Raw genomic sequence first — 15,749 nt, forward strand, 5'->3', positions numbered from 1 at the left:
ATTATTATTATAATAATGTATTTCTTGAGGCTCCAGTCGTCGATGACGTGCATGATTTTTTTTTTTTTTTTTTTTTTTTTTTTTTTTTTTCGTTTTAGTTTTATTTTAGGAGATGAAGCTGTTTTCAGTACGTTGGATATTTTATTAGCAAGTTTATTGATTTCACATTTAGTTCCTTATAGAGTAGAGAGAGAGAGAGAGAGAAGAGAGAGAGAGAGAGAGAGAGAGAGAGAGCAGGTACTCACGACTGATAAAAAGCAATTGCCAGGATGCATTAATGATGAAATCTAATTCGTCTGATTTTTTTAAAGTATAATCTATATAAACCTCTCACTGCGGTGAGGTATATATTTAGCTTCTTCGCTTCTCGCGTTAGTGAGGCCAGTGTCTTAACCACTAGACCACGAGGCTACATACATACGTTGTTCAAACCCCAAGCGAGGACGGATCGACATGGGCACGTTCTGTTATAACCCACTGGACTTATGGTGACCTTAGCGGTGAATTACTGTAATCGCTGTCAGTTTAAAGAGGATTATGGTTCTTGCAGCTTCATCCTAAAATATTATAAGAGGAACGGGGCCACCCCATTTTTGAAGTGAGAAAATTACTATAAATGTGTTTTTCAATACTTGGAATGAGACTTGAAGGTTATTTAACATTCACGTATCTTGTAGAGTAATCTTTGTCATCATTGAATGTATGCTTTGGGTCGTTCATGTAGCGGATTGGCTTTTCTATTGTTGCTATTGGTTTCGAAACTGTTATTGTTATTGTTTTTATTTTTCTATCACATTCATCTCATTCGACGGGGTGGTTTTTATAGTGTGGGGTTCCGGGTTGCATCCTGCCTCCTTAGGAGTCCATCACTTTTCTCACTATGTGCGCTGTTTCTAGGAGCACACTCTTCTGCATGAGTCCTGGAGCTACTTCAGCCTCTAGTTATTCCAGATTCCTTTTCAGGGATCTTGGGATCGTGCCTAGTGCTCCTATGATTATGGGTACGATTTCCACTGGCATATCCCATATCCTTCTTATTTCTAGTTTCAGATCTTGATACGTATCCATTTTTTCACTTTCTTTCTCTTCAACTCTGGTGTTATTATTATTATTATTATTATTATTATTATTATTATTATGATTGATTATGATTCTATTATATAATATGATTATTATTATTATTATTTATTATTATTATTATTATTATTATTATTATATATTATTATTATTTATTATTATTATTATTATTATTATTATTATTAATGATAAACAGATAAGGAAAGAGAGGAATGGGAGGGGCCTCCTTCAGCGTTTAATGGAAGTGGCTCCAAGGGCCGTTTCTTGAAGTTTATAGTTTCCTCGGTGGGAAGATAATGATGTAATGAGCATATAATGAACCCCTCTAATGATCCCATAATGAGCAGGCTTTTGATCAACGTCCAAACTTCATCATTTAATAGGGGATCAACTTTCAATGTTTATATCCTGATGCACACAAACGCTCGTCTCTCTCTCTCTCTCTCTCTCTCTCTCTCTCTCTGTATTCAAGTATGTATTTTCAAAATGTAGAATAAAATGGAAATAAAGTTTGGATTTGACTCTCTCTCTCTCTCTCTCTCTCTCTCTCTCTCTCTCTCTCTCTCTCTCTCTCTCACGTAATTACTAGTTGAGTTCTGAAGTAATATGAATATATAATGAAAACTTGTCAGTAATGGTTATATCAGGATGGTGAAAGTGATATTAATCTTATTAATAGATGGTGTTATGTTGATAGCAATGATATATAAGTATAATGGGGAGTATTTTAGACTTCAGCGGAAATGGCGATGATAATGATTATATTGATACCAGTGAATGAATGATATTGACCATTGCAGTGACTTAGAAATTGCTAATACTTAATAGTTATTCTTACATAAGAAAATTCCTCAATATTGGAAATTTAAGTTTGCCAAATTGTTCTTGATGTCGGTCACAGACCACAGTTTGATAGATTCTACCGTTTTGTCCTTTTTGTAAAAACTGTTACACAGAGAGAGAGAGAGAGAGAGAGAGAGAGAGAGAGAGAGAGAGAGAGAGAGAGAGAGAGAGTTTTGTTTGATCATTTTTAAATCTTCAGTTGTAAATTAGAACTTTTCTGGAAAGAAAAAGTGACAATGATAAATTCTAGTTGTCCTATTCATAAAAACTGTTACACAGAAGAAAAGAGAGAGAGAGAGAGAGAGAGAGAGAGAGAGAGAGAGAGAGAGAGATTTGTGTGACCGTTTCTAAATCCTCAGTTGTGAATTAGAATTTCCCTGGAGTGAAAAAGTGACGAAATGATGTATTGTCACTTTTTAAAATAAGGACAAAAAGTTTGAAAGTTTCGTGTTTCCTTGATTTCCCTCAAACCTTTGGAAATTGTTAACCGAATTTGCCATGCCCAGAATTCGAACTTGTGCCTTCTGGATCTAAAAGTGAAGTTGACAGTCTTTGATCGATTTTTTTTTTTTTTTTTTTTTGAGAAGCCTTTAGCTTTACTCAAATCAAATATAAAGATATTTTGACATGAAATTAACCTGTTAGTGAGTATTACCTGTTTAACTTTAGATGCCGAAAAATGTAGAATTCCTCCGATATATTCAGAAACAAAGGAGCATTTCTTAGGCACTGAGAAAATGCTCTGGAATTCCCCTTTATGTTCAGAAAAGTTCAAGGAAAATTCCAGAAGTTTTATTAGAATGCTGAGAGAGTTCCATTGCATGGTGAAAAACGTCGAGGGTAATACTTCCCTAGATAATGAGGATATTTCCATAAATAATGACAAGTGTCTTGAGAATTCCCGTATGCATTACAAAACTTCATAAAATTCTACAGATTAAGGAGGTAGCAGTGGTGAAAATTCCTTTGTAGTTTAAGGAAAGTTGAAGAAAACTCTTTAAGAATAAAAGGCGTCATGTAAATTCCCCTTTATGTTACGAAACGATGGATCAAATTCCCTTGAATACCGACAACGGGGAAGTTACTCGCCATGTTATCAAGAAACGTTGAGGAAAATCCCCAGAAATGGAAGATGGAAATTGCCCAGATCTTTATCCTGGAATATATGGATCCGGTGATAAATTCCCTCACCTCTTGAAGCCGTGCATGTGTGGCTGTTTCTTCCCCCCGTCCCTTGTCACGGTAGGGGTTGCAACCCCACCCCCACCCCGCCCGTGGTAGGAGGCGTAATTCAACCCCCCCAAAATTCTTCGTAATTACGACCGTGGCGCCATTATCGTTAAAGGTGCCTTAATTAGAACTAGATTTCTGCAGGAAAGGAGAGACACGTCTTTAAAAAAGAAAGAAATTAGGAGAGAGGAAAAAACAAAAAAAAATATTCGTACGTAAATATTTGGAAGGAAACTGTGGAATTAGAAACGGCCGTAAAGGTTGATCGCATTATAAATAGCCCCTAATCACATCTTATTAGTATGCAACAAATTACACCGCTTGGTTGGGGAGGCCAGCGGAGGCCACGTTAATTTAGACCTTATTCTGTCGCGAAAGATGGCTGACAGAGAAGATTTGCCGCTCCCTATATCATTCTAGTGGCGTATGAGAGAGAGAGAGAAGAGAGAGAGAGAGAGAGAGAGAGAGAGAGAGAGAGAGAGAGAGAGAGAAGGCGCTTGAGACGCGTAAGGCGATGATCATTGGTGTATGGTGGTTGGAGGAAGTTCCGAAACCACGTAAAATTATGTATGAAAATGTATGATTATACCTCAACATGTGAAATACCAAGCATCCTTATGTACAGGCATACTCCTGAATACCAAAAGCGTAAAGAATAAAAGGTAGTTGAAGGAAAGTAACATTCCTCGGTACTTTCAGACTTGAAGTAAAAGTTATGAAACTGGAATAGATGAGAAAAAATACGCTCATAGAACATGACTGACCGGAAGCAAGGTCTTTGGCAAACAATGATATTTTGTTCTGTTACTCGATTGAGTTAAATTAAGGAAAAGCAAAATTCCTCGGAATTTTCAGACTTGAAGTAAAAGGATTGAAATTGCAATAGATAAAAAAAAAAACCTCAGGTTGACAGAAAAAGTCTACCTGAAAAACAAGGAAATCATATAATGTTACTGTTTTGTTACATTATTGCTAATTTTAATCTTTAAAATATTACTTTTCGCTTGCATTACTTATCAGCTACTTTGAGCTACTTTTATTATCAGCTACTTTGAGCTACTTTTATTATCAGCTACTTTGAGTTACTTTTCAATTACACTAATTAGCAGTTACTTTGAGGTACTTTTCACTTGCACTAGTTATATCAGCTACTTTGAGTTACTTTGCACTTGCTCTACTTATCAGCTACTTTGAGTTACATTTCATTTGCACTACTTATCAGCTATTTTGAGTTACTTCTCACTTGCACTACTTATAAGCTACTTTGAGTTACTTTTCGCTTACACCGCTTATCAGCTACTTTGAGTTACTTTTCTCTTGAAATACTTATCAGCAACTTTGAGTTACTTTTCACTTGCAATACTTAGCTACTTTGAGGTACTTTTCACTTGCAATACTTATCAGCTACTTTGAGGTACTTTTCACTTGCAATACTTATCAGCTACTTTGAGGTACTTTTCATTTGCACTACTTATCAGCTGTAAAGAGCTTTTTCTTTACACTACTTTTGGATTACTCTTTATTCTATCCGACACAACCTGCCTTTCGTAGGACGTGTCGATTGTAAAGAAATTAAACTTTATTTGTGTGTGTGTGCGCGCGCGCGGTGTGTAGTGTCGTATATATATATATATATATATATATATATATATATATATATATATATATAGATCGTTTCCTACTGATCTGTACTTCATCTCAAAGTTATTAACCTCACAATTTATTTTATCTGTCGATTCCTACTTAGATCAAGGAGAGACAGAGGAGAGAAAGAAGAGAGAGAGAGAGAGAACATTCGTAACAAACTTGAATCACAGCGGTCGAAAACCTGTCTTCAGTTGGTCTCCTCTAACTATAATTTTGCATTGCCGAGTCACTTACTTCATATTGCTTCAAAATAACTAAGAGCGTAAGCACTGATTGGTGTCTTTCAGTAATCCTATATCATCGGTCGAACTGAATCGTTTGTCTGTGGCGAATGGACAAATCATGAGTTCTTTTCAGAAGGGACGGGTGGCGGGGGGAGTTTCTTATTGACATCGTTGCTGATGCTACAAAAATAACTCTTGCTTTAGATGTTGGTGTCATTACGGAAGAGTATGTATATACATATATATATATATATATATATATATATATATATATATATATATATATTATATATATATATATATATATATATATATTTACTACACGGTATATATATGATTATATATATAATTATACATACACGTATATATGATTATATTCGTTGCTGTTATCTAATTCACCTCCTCGTTACTCTTAGTTTTTATCACAGATTTTATTCATTTTAATGTTCCTCTCGCCAATTAGAAAGCGTCATATTATTTCAAGCAATTGCTCTCCCAAAAAAAAATTGGCAACACTGAATCACTGAATCCATAAATAGTGCACAGATTCTTCGCGTAAGCTTCGTGGATTAGCTCCCTAACTCCATTTTGATTCTAATCTCTGTTCTTATTATATAATGATTCTCTCGTCCCAGAACTTTACGAGAATCCCCTTTGTTTAGTTCTCAAATGGGAATCAATGTACAAATGGCGATTGCTTTCAATTGATTCTGATGACCGGTCATGCTCGCTGCAATGGACGGCGAATAACGATCATTTCTGAAGATACAATTTAGATCGAATCTCAGAATAGATTATATATCTGTCATTTAAGCTCTTTGGGTGGCATTGTAGGAAAGAAAAGGACCTTTTTTTGTTGTTGGTCGTTCAAAATGGTCGTTACCTTTTACGTTAAGATTATCTTTAAGATAACTTTTGACATATGCGACGTTTTAGGGGTATGATTATATATATGTATATATTTTTATTATATATTATATAATAATGTAATATATATATATATATATATATATATATATATATATTGTAAATTATTTTTCTTTATATAAATTATATATACAGTCGATAACAACTTGTATCGTTGTTTCTAAACCAGGCAACAATAGGTGTCCTGTCAGGGACGAGGCAGTTAATGAACGTAATTCCCTTTTGTGTGTAACTTTTTCCAAACTTCTTCTGCATTGGATATTAAACTATATTTAGCCCTGAATGAGTGACAAAAATTCACCAATATATATATATATATATATATATATATATATATATATATATATATATATATATATATATATATAAGTGTGTGTGTGTGTGTGTATGCATGCATTCCCCACAAGGAGGCGGAAATGAAAAACTAACCACCGATTACTTTCATGTAATTGTTACACATTTTCAAGGTACAATGAACAAAGTAAAGTCATTTCTGTAAAAAAAAAATAATGAAAAATAAATAAGAAAAAACTACTTAAGACAAATAAATCACTTAAATGCAAAACAGCCGTTAGAATAATTAACAGCAAAACGATCATACAAGTCCAATTCCTTTTCTTATGTAAAGTTTTCTTACAAACAGAAATTCTCTTACTTTGTTCATTGGACCTTGAAAATTTGTACTCGGACTCAGTATTTCATTTTCTCTTCCTTGTGGTGAACTTGCAAATCTAATATCACGCGAAAGTTTTGTGATACCTCTGCATGTATAGATATATAATATAAATAATATGTCATATCCAGCATTTCAATGTAAATACAACAGCTACACGCGATGAACCCAACTTCTCGAATCCCAAATATATTTTGGTACGTTTCCCGGTGAAATTGAAAATGAAATGTTAGAACTCTCTCTCCTTCACGGCGTAATATTATATAAGCTAGGTCCTGCTATTACTTTAGTTATTCTCCCATTATTAACTTTATTGGAGAACTAATATTATTCATACTTTTTTTTTTACCATAAGGGCGATCTTTTCTGTATAGATTTATTGATCAGTTCAGTTATCTTTTGCCTTGCGCCCAAGGAATGAATACATGACGAATTATATTAATTCTGAGTCTGTGCCTATTAACTTATTTTTCTATCCTTCTTGCCCTTAAAAATCTGAACAACTGGAAATTTCAATGTTGCTAATTGTTTATTTACTTTTGAATCTGTGCTTATTAACCTATTTTTGTAACCTTCTTCCCCTTAAAGATGTGAACAACTGGAAATTTCAATCGTGCTAATTGTTTGTTTATTCTGAACCTCTGCTTATTAATCTATTTTTGTAACCTTCTTCCCCTTAAAGATCTGAACAACTGGAAATGTTCAATCACGTCGAGTTTGCCCAGGCTCTCTGAAACGCAGTCAGATCTTAATTGCTGTGCTCGTGTTTCTTATGATGATTGTATTGCTTGAAGGCTTTCGTCTGCTGGAATATTCTAACATCTGTTTAGTAAATGCCATTGTGTAAGTTACGGCAGGTCACTGCGTTGGGAGGTGCTCTCGTTAATGCGCTCTGTGTGTGTGTGTGTGTGAGAGGTTGCCGGTGGGCCAAGATAATGTATTCGGGGTACCATTGAAAAGAGATCATACGATTATCTCGTTATTGAATCAGATTCCAGAGGGCGAATAAAGTAGGTGTTTTATTGCAGTTATTATTGGGTTACCCCTAATCTCTCTCTCTCTCTCTCTCTCTCTCTCTCCTCTCTCTCTCTCTCTCTCTCTCTGAAGCTCTTCAGTAACAAAACCATTTATTAAATTTGCTTGTTAATTTACAATTATTCTGTACTACCTCATTTTGATTTATTTCTGAAATTGATCAGTTTTATTAATGAGTTATATACTGAGTTGTGCTTTGTATGATTTTACGTAATTTTTCGACGGGCATACAGATAAAGTGCAAAATTTTATCTTAACATTTGAAATCTATCCAGTAGTAACTAATGGTCTGAGTTATTCAATCCCATGCGTAACATTAAAGACCCTTCTCTGACACCATTTTAGATTTGATTTCGCCGCAGACAAATGAAAGGGACTTTAAAATGATTTACAATTACGAAAGGAATTTAAAACCGGACACATTTCTGACAAGCGAATAGCTCTTGCGCGCTGTCCATTTCAGCTAGGAATCCGCCCAGAGCAAGAGTTGCTTTATGCCTGTCGGAGTTTCTCCAATTGATAAACACCGTAGCGGCGAAATCATGTGGGTAATGGCCTCCCTCAAATGATTTCTGAAAGAAGAATTGATGGTCCGCCCGAGGTGAGAGCCACTTTTTAACAATTTTTTTTCCTCTTTTTCTCTTTCGTTTTTGCTCAAGAATGTGGACTGTTAGTAGTGATTAAAGTGAGCCACTCACTGAAATAATGTATAAATGGTTGTCGTTACTTCAAATATATTTTGAGTGTTTTTGCGTGTATTTTGATATCATTCATATTCACTGATATAAAATTCAATCTTGAATATTAGTCTGTGACCATTACTGGAGTGACTCCATTTGAGGTGAGTCAGTCACTCGGTTTTGAGTTTGGTGAATTTATGGTTATGATTTAAATTGCTGCCGTTCTAGTTTGTATGGCGTTTTTACGTTGCATGGAACCAGTGGTTATTCAGCAACGGGACCAACGGCTTTACGTGACTTCCGAACCACGTTGAGAGTGAACTTCTATCACCAGAAATGCACATCTCGCACCCCTCAGTGGAATGTCCGAGAATCGAACTCGCGGCCACCGAGGTGGCAAGCCAAAACCCTAGCGATCGCGCCACTGAGGCGTTGCTGCTATCTGGTAAGAATCCAGATAGCAAATCTGCGTCGATTTTTTCTTATTATTATTATTGTAGAGAAGGTTCGTGCTAGAGGACACAGAGTTGGCCTTGATTTCGGCCTTCAGTCGAAAAGGTTGCTTATGTTTTTTGCAAAAAATAGATAAGTAAATAAGAATAAAAAATAAAAGATCAATGATATTTCCGAATTCTCAATTTATGTAACTTCACCTTAAAAATTTTATTATGATCAGTGTTGGTCTACCAGAAGATTTAATTTCACCGTTAATTTCTCGGCGCAACTTTTAGAGAATTATTAATATGAGGATTTCGTCTTCAAGAGAGATTAATTCTAGGGATATATGCTTTGGCATGTTTACAAAATATAGAAGTAAAGGCACTATACTCATTGTTTATCTAGGTGGAACAAGGAAAAGAGAACGTTATATACTTCTATGATTATCTAACCTAAATAGAATGTTCTTATCTATACATAAAACGAAGATAAGAAAATAATTGTAGCGTACATTCTGGATGAAAGTAACAAAAGAAAAGTATACATCCTGAGGTATATTTATGCCTACATACACTCTAGCTAATTAATAAGCCATCAAAATTGACGTCCTTTATATTGATGCTTAGTATCTTTGCAGTCTATAAGAAGACTTACCTACAGTTTTACAGTTATGATAATAAAATATCTGATGCTAGGTATAGTTACAGTATTACCGTATATCATATATATATATATAATATATATATATATATATATATATATATATATATATATATATATATATATATACTATATACATACATACATACATTAAGAACATTCCCTACACGCTTGTTGGGTGATACAGAATATTTATGGCGGAAACAGCCAAGCTACAAACTACAATTTCATTTTTCTTTTTTATTATGAATCTCAACCAATAGCCATTAGACGCAGTTTCTTTCAACGGAGGAAGGCAGGTCTCCGGCCGACGTACTACAGATTCTCCATTTTTTTTTTATAAATATATTTCGTAATTTATCGATCACACAGCTTCTATTCATATAAGTTTTGCCGGTGCATAATTAGGAGCGCCAGAACTTGCATTATAACTGGTTATTTGAATCCAGCGCCCCTTGGCAGTCTAACTCAATTATAATGACGGGGTAATTAATGTTGCAATGTCGTGTGAGTTTCCCTTAGCGAAAGGGGGGGAGAGAGAGAGAGAGAGAGAGAGAGAGAGAGAGAGAGAGAGAATCTTTCTCTCCCCTTTTGTGAGATGAAGTAAATGAGAGAGAGAGGGAGAGAAACTTACCCACTCCCCCGTTTGTGATAGGAAGTAAAGGAGAGAGAGAGAGAGAGAGAGAGAGAGAGAGAGAGAGAGAGAGAGAGAACTCTCATCATCCCCCCCCCCCCCCCCACCCACCTCGACGTAGTGGGTCGAAAAAGGGGGATGTCAGTTGTTAGTTGTGTGTGGCTCCGTGAGAAGGATAGGAGCACACTTGAGAGAGAGAGAGAGAGAGAGAGAGAGAGAGAGAACAAGAAAAAGAAGAAGCAAACGGCAACTCCGAAGTCTCTAGCGGCATTACATCAGCCTCGAAAATTTTCCACTGCCATTGGGGTCTTCATGAAACCCCCCCACCGCCCGCCCCAACCCGTTGCTGGCGTGTGCGTCTAACCCTCTTCTTTTCCCTGCTTTTCCATCGTTTTCACGGCGATGATTGCTCGCTTTTTCTTCTCCCTACCCCCCTTTTTAATCACGTTCTTCCTTCGTTGCATCCTGCAGTTGACCTTTGACCTCCTCTGCTTAAGGAAGACCGATTGACACATGTTTATCCTCTCCCGAAATGGGAAACGAGGCGTGACCTCCAGGTGGGTCGTTCGTTACTGGAGGTGTTCTTTATTTCAACCGCCGATCGCCTGATGATGCCGAGTTATCGTCACGGGAGGATGCTGAGGATGTAGTTGTTGTTATTGTTGTTCTCGGTCACCATGTATCTGCCTTTTTCATAAGTCTTTTTTTGTTTTGTTCCAGTTTTTGTGGTGTTCCCGTGACTCGGTTCAAGATGCTCTCATTTTGAAGGGTAAATATATAATTAGCGTTACATAGAAGTTACTCTTATTAGTATCACATCTTTCTATATTTCCTTGGAAGTTTTGTTACTGGTGTTATTTAAGCTTTAGCATTTTATGAATTTTCCAACTGCTTAATCACATCATTATGGGTCTTTAGTATCGCGTCTGGAACGAATCGGTGCGGTAATTTTTTTTTATCCAAATTAATCAACACCGTATAGTTTATAAGAAAATAAAAAAAAAACGGCGAAAATTGTAATGGCCGCTTTATCTAACAAACTACGATGACCACTTTTAGGATTGGTAAATGTTTTATAATTCGTTTACTTAGCTATTAGTCATGCTGAACCCAAATAGGGTTTGGTGTTAATATTAGATCACTACTTAAAGGAAGTTATGTGCCCTGACTGAATTCTACTATAGTACGAAGCATGAAAGTGTAATTAAATTGGCCATTGTTTCCTCTCTTTAGGTAAGTTGTGACCATAAAACCAAGCGGTTGGATCAAGCTGATCCCTTCTCCTTATGGCTTCGCAATGTTTCCGTAGGAGTTTAATACCAAACTTATCTCCTTTTTAACTTTACCCGTAACTGAATATATTGTTTTCATTAGATGAAAGATTGTAAAGGATACTTTTTTTTTTTATTCGTTTAGGGTTTTCCTGAAATAGCGCGATGACCGATGTGTTAATTTTCTCAAAGGAAAACAAGAAAACAAGTCAGTGCTGATTTTATATATATATATATATATATATATACACATATATATATATATATATATATATATATATATATAAATAAAATTAGCACTGAATTGTTTTCCATTGAGAAAATTAACACGTCGATCATCGCGCCATTTCAGGAAAACCCTAAACGAATAAAAATAAAAATAAGTATCCTTTACAAACTTTCATCTATCAAAAACAATATATTCAGTTACGGCTAAAGTTAAAAAGGAGATAATGCTGGTATTGAATTCCTACGGAAACATTGCGGAGCCATAAGGAGAAGGAATTAACTTGATCCAACCGCTGGGTTTTATGGCCACGACTTACCTAAAGAGAGAGGAATCAATGGCCAATTTAATAACACTTTCATGCTTCCTACTACAGGAATTCAGTCCGGGAACATAACTTCCTTAAAGCAGTGGTTTAATATTAATACCAAACCCTGCTTGGGTTCAGCATGACTAAAAGCTAAGTAAACGAATTATAAAAGATTAACCAGATTACCCAATCTTAAAAGTGGTGAACGTAGTTTGTTAGATAAGGCGACCATAACAATTTTAGCATGCGTGTGTGAGTGTGTTTGGTGACACCTTGCAAAAGGGCCAAGAACTTGAGTCTAATATGTATGTATGTATGTATGTATGTATATATATATATATATATATATATATAAATATATATATATTATATATATATATATATATATATATATATATATATATATATATATATATATAAAATGTGTGTGTGTTTTACTTCCCATATTTAGACAACGTTAATCATATGAAAACTTGGAGTACTTGAAAAAAGTATTATGAACTTTGCGAGCACATACATAACGTAAAATTAGCTGTATGGAAATAAAAGTGAATTATTGTATAGTTCATGTCAGTTAATTTCCATCCAACTGTTGATCATTTGTGTTTTTACGTTCCACTGATTTATACAATGTCTTTCAGAGAGTGAAATCATACCTTCGAATTGGAACCCGTGTTAATAAAGAAGCAAGACTTACCAATACTTAAAGAAGGTAATTTCACTCCAGGCTAACCTGAACATCGCCAGGAAACTTGCTGTCAAACGAGGAACCATTTTTGTAAGTTTTATCTACTTTCATTCATTCTGTTGAGTAGATGAATCTATACGTGCACGTAGATTTTAATTATTGATTCAAGCATTCGAAGACTTGAATTGTTTTGAATGTGTGCCGAATTGGGTGTTGGCTTTTTGTTTGTGCGTGATCTCACAATTGGTATATTGAAAGCTGTTTCGAATTTCTAAGGCTGGGAGTTTGTATTTGCTACGTTTGATGACACTTTGGTATCTTAGGATTGGCTGTGAGGCACATTGCTGGTTAAATTGTTTAGAAACAAAATTAAGATTTATAAAAAAGAAATAATAATAATAATAATAATAATAATAATAATAATAATAATAATAATAATAATAATAATAATAATAATGATATTATTATTATTATTATTATTATTAAGTTAACCACTTTACAGCTTGTATTCCACGTTAGTCAATCAGCTGTAATTTTAGCTTCTCCAAGTTAAACGTCAGTAGCCAATATTTCCTCGACACCAGATAAATTCATTAGTTGCACATTGATCAGATTATTTTTTCTCTATTAATGTGTTTTCGTATCGTTTTACAGTATGTTTCTGAACAGTATATTTACTCGTGAAGGTTATAAACTAGATGTAGTCTCGCTTATTGGACTTTTGTCGAATATTAATGAAGATTGCGTCTTGGTTTTAGTTTGATTTATTACTCTATTAAAATGTTCAAATCCCTGTTAGTTAAACGTCATGTATTGTATTTAACGTGTTGCACTCTTTCTTTTTTCTCTATTGCCAGCAATTTATTCCAAAGATCAGCATATTAGAATGATCAGAGTCTTTAGACCTTGATAATGATAATGATTAATCCTTCAACAAATTCTTGTACCAGAGATTAATACAAGATGCCCGAAACCTCAAAGTAATCTCTCTCTCTCTCTCTCTCTCTCTCTCTCTCTCTCTCTCTCTCTCTCTCTCTCTCTCTTTAAATCCAAGTTTCTTATGCCATTTCGAGGTAGGTGGTCTTATTTTTTTTTCTTTTCTAAAGCATCTGAGCTCTCCATCTCCGCTCCTCGGGTGATGCTCACGGCACCAAATCACATTCATTTCGAAGTTGCCCACGAACGCCTGCCCTCTCTGGACTTATGTGAGTGACAATGTGATTATTGCAAGGATATCCTGTAGCAAATTCGTCCCTGTTCTCCTCCTCCCCCTCCTTCTACCATTTTCCTCCCTCTACCTTTCCTCCTCCCCTACCTTCTTTCTTCGTCCATCTACATTTCTTCCCCCGCCTCCTCCCCCCTACCTTTCCTTCAACCCTGACTATTCCTCCTCCCTCTACCTTTCCTCCTCCTCCTCCTCCTCACACTAATCTTCCATCTCCCCTTCTTCCCCCTCCCCCTCTCCTTCCCCTCCTCCTCACCCTAACTTTCTTCTTCCATCTACCTTTTCTCCTCTTCCCACTACGTTCCCTCCTCCACCCTTAACCTTAAACCCCCTCCCCTTCCCTCCCTCCCGCCCCCCTCCCCTACCATTCCTCTACCTCTACCTTTGCCTTTTCCTCCCACTACCTCCCCTCCCTCCTCCCTTACCCATCTTCTTCCCCTTCCGTCCTATCCTCCCCCTACCCTTCCTCCTCCTCCCCCCCCAAACCTTCCTTCCCCTCCCCCCCCTCCCCCCCTCCTCCTCGTGTTTTTTTTTTTTTTTTTTTTTTTTTTCCTCGCGTGTCGCAGTCCTTGGTCACCAGCACTCACACCTTCGCGACCCAATGTGATAATCGTAATTGCGCATTAAGGACTTGCCCGCCGGATGCTGGCCAGTTTTCCTCCCCCCCCCCCCCCCCGCCCCCCCCCCCCCCCTCCCCCTTTAATAATCTCGTCCTCAGAAGCCGTGTAATTATCAAATGATATCTCCATCGCTGCTCCTTTGCCTTGGGTCCTTGTCGCTTCCTGTTGGGACCAGATAAGGACAAAGAGGTAGCTGAAGGAATCTTGGGACCTCTTCGAAATTCTCTTGATAATTGAACGTGTCATTGATATTCATTGTAATCATATTCAATATCTGATAGGTCAGTAATATTCTGGAATAAGTCTCTCTCTCTCTCTCTCTCTCTCGTAGTAGCCATCTTGCTTGGTGAGACGTACCCGCGTGAAGTCACAATAATCAACAGATATCACAAGTTTAACATACGACTAGAATTTGAGAAATATCTAGAAGTGTTCGTGAACTATCGGTGATAAGATTAGTGTGAAAATAGTAGGATTTAAAGCGTCTTCTAAGTTAGTTTATCAAGTGTAATACTATAAATCAGAACAAGATGGCAGTAAGTTCCAACTGCGGGAAAAGGTGGCGTAATTTTGGCGTGTCTAGCAGATTCGCAATACGATGAGGTAGCAGGAAGGGAACTGGCATTTCTCATCTATGAAATCAGCAACAGTCCTAACCAAAAAGATACAAAAGCATTCATAGATATATTAGAAGGATATAAATCCTTCAAACTGGAACAAATCTAATGAAAACATCTTGAAAATAATTGAAGAAGTTCCAAATAAAATCCAAGTGGTCAAGAGAACTCATAAAGAAAATATACATAACCAAACATATTCCGACAAAGAAAATGAATAAGGTGAATCTTGTGAATATACTAATTGATGCATTAGGAAAAAGAATGCCAAAAGCATGCAAACTGTGTAAGGTTTTGGTATAGCATAGTCAATCCACAAAACTAATCAGAAAATGTGCTGCATGATGCCAACCATTCCGACCCATCCACAGTGTGCTGAGGTAATACAAGATTTGAGAAAAGATACAAGAATTTTTTGTTCAACATGTCTATCATGGATAGACAATGTTATTAAATCAAGATTGAATGTACAAATAGTTGAGGATGAAGAAGAAGAGGAAGAGAAGAAGAAGAAGAAGAAGAAGAGGAAAACGGAAGAGAAGTAAACAAAATGAAATGAACAGAAAAAAATAAGGAAAACAAAGAACAAGATAAAAGTATGGATGCAGAGATACTCATTGATACTACATATGAGGCAATAAAGCAGCAATACATACGAAGAAATAAATTACGATATGACAACAGAAAAGCAAATCCGAAGAGGCTCTACCCAGATCATACAATG

At 36.1% G+C, this 15,749-nt stretch overlaps 1 long non-coding RNA gene across 1 annotated transcript in view; it reads left to right on the forward strand.

Annotated features, from left to right (window-relative positions):
* Window positions 1-12,649, forward strand: part of LOC135201338 (uncharacterized) — a 226,237-nt gene extending 213,588 nt beyond the window's left edge. The window contains exon 3 of the long non-coding RNA XR_010311506.1: window positions 12,517-12,649. This is a non-coding gene — a long non-coding RNA (uncharacterized LOC135201338). The remainder of the gene's footprint in view (window positions 1-12,516) is intronic.
* Window positions 12,650-15,749: the final 3,100 nt, after the last annotated feature.

This window comes from Macrobrachium nipponense, chromosome 28 (genome assembly GCF_015104395.2).
Source record: "Macrobrachium nipponense isolate FS-2020 chromosome 28, ASM1510439v2, whole genome shotgun sequence".
In the NCBI taxonomy this organism is placed as follows: domain Eukaryota; kingdom Metazoa; phylum Arthropoda; class Malacostraca; order Decapoda; family Palaemonidae; genus Macrobrachium; species Macrobrachium nipponense.